A 2,501-nucleotide genomic window follows, 5' to 3' on the forward strand; every position below is an offset into this window, starting at 1 on the left:
CTGTTAAAAGTAAACACAACACTGAAATGCTTTTGGCAGCAGCAACAACTGTCCTTGATTAACCATCCTAGCTTCCCACATGTAATTGGAAAGGACATCAAACTCCGCAAAATCACAGTTTACCTCAGTTCTACTAAAGAACTGACTTGGAAGGAAACAATATTCACAGTTTTCAGTATTATCAGGTATTATCATCAGGTACTGTATATCTGATCTCTCCCTAATGTGTAAACAGAAAAAAAACACATGGAATCGGATATTTTGAGTTGAGATATGAACCACATCCATATGTGGATCTCAATCCTGATAAAATTGTAGTGCTCCATATGCAACCTCAGTCTGGACCATGGAATTAGAATAATTTAATAGGATCTCTATGGTTTGGACTCTGATTTTTTGCCTCTGAAGTGTTTTAGTTTTTTTACATGACCAGCCGTTACCACAAAACTACCCAGGAACACTTGTTTCCATCCACATATTTTGTGAGAGTAAAGTCATACCATATAAAAATAAAAATAAATCACTTCAGGTGTGATGGAAACATGACATTTTGGTACAATTTTCTAAAATGCATATATTTGTGTCGGGAAAATTTATTGCGAAATAAATGGCGGTGGAAAAGCCTATATGCGCAAAAATATTGATATATTAACCATCATATCGAGGTAAACTTGGAGTCACGCGATGATATGGTGTGTGGTCCTCCCACTACGATTTGCAAAACCATGCAGGTTATAGGCTACAGATTAAATAATTTATGATACAATTGACAGGGTGGAGAAAGTGCACGTACGGTGATCTTGATTCTCCTTTCCAATAAAAATCGAGGGTCTTATTCTGGTGACATGATGATTTATGCATGACTTCCGTTTTACAAATATTCTCGTTTTTACCTATAATCCATAACGAAGACTAGTCTACACCCACTCTATCTGCGAGCTGTTGGCTAGAGATTATTTGGTTCATAAACATTTACGCGAAAAAATACATTTTGTGTGCACAATGTCATCACGCAATGATTTTTGTCAGCGAACAAGTCTATTTGATGGAAACTACGTAATTTTAGTTTACGCGGATTTTAGAATATTCGCATGAAAATCTCTCGCAAATTGGACGGAAACCTAGCTAGTGCCAGGAAATGAGCACTGCATCTGTATGCTACTTCAGAGGCTCTGCACATCAGTGTGAATGTTCAAATCTGACATGGACAGTCAGAAAAAAAAGATGTATACAGATTGTGTAAACACAGCCAATAACAGGGTGTAAAATAACTATTAATAAAGTGTCTACTGAAAGGTCATTGGAGTTATTTTTCTAATCCCACTGCCTGGCAAACTGTATTTTCATTAATTTAAAACAAAAACATTCACTTGCTTTCCATCCTTCTATCCAATCATTCAAGCTTAATCTCTTCTACATACACACTACAAATAATCCAAGAGTTATGTCATGTGGACGCAGTCCGACCTCGCAGTTTCACGTGTGGGTTTAGCCAACATGAGTACTGGGAACTGAGAGACAAATGGGGCCATAGGCCACACAAACTAAGTTAACAGCTGTTAATACTGTCTTTTCCCACTACTTGGTCCAACCCTCCCATCACACTTCTACAGGCCTCCAGCAAACATTAATGTACTCCGATTTAGTGGCTGTCGTGGACTTTCGGCATATGTCCACGTATTCCCATTAAGCAGTGTTGTTCCCATGCCACCTGTGCTACAGTAAATCCCCGTGTTGCTATATGTCCATGCTCTGTTCTCAGTGTATTGTCACCAAGGGTGCCCAGCTCACTGCTCAGGTGTAATTCCCATACAATGCTGGGGGCCTGGAACTGTGACATGCCTGCTATAATCCCTTTCGTAAACCCTTCATAGGTCCCACAGGCTTACCAAGTGCACAAAGGAGCGTGGACACAGAACACACTCTACCCTGCTGCACCCCCTCCATCTTTGGCATAGCTACACTCACCTGGAACAGATTGCAATAACTAACTACACTTAAATCTAAATATTAACGCAGGCAATCTTTTTTCAGTTTGTGTGAGCAGACATACCAGGGGGATATTCAGGCATTCAGACATGCCGTGGAACATCACTGGACAGTCAGAAATATTAAGTGTAGATCAGACTCTATATCAGTAGCATATAGAGACTCATGTCTTCCATATTCATTTCGATATGTACCGTTCAAGGACCCCATGTGAAGCTGGCCAGCTCATCTAATCAGTCATGCTAAGCTGCTGGTGATGAGAGCTCTGGTCATCACTCACTACTGATGGAAGGGATGCCAGTGTGCTCAGTAGGCACGCACGCACACACACACATCCATGTTCAGGCCTTGAACGTGCTCGCACATCAAAATAGGTAAACAGGGAAGTTGCTCTCCCTCAAACAACCTTAGGCCCAAACAAGCACTTATTGTAAAAGGAGCATATCCTACTGTACAAAGGCTGTTCATATTTAACATACTCACATCCATCCCACAGAAAACAGGAGAGCATC

The sequence above is a fragment of the Salvelinus alpinus genome, chromosome 11 (genome assembly GCF_045679555.1).
Source record: "Salvelinus alpinus chromosome 11, SLU_Salpinus.1, whole genome shotgun sequence".
NCBI lineage: Eukaryota > Metazoa > Chordata > Actinopteri > Salmoniformes > Salmonidae > Salvelinus > Salvelinus alpinus.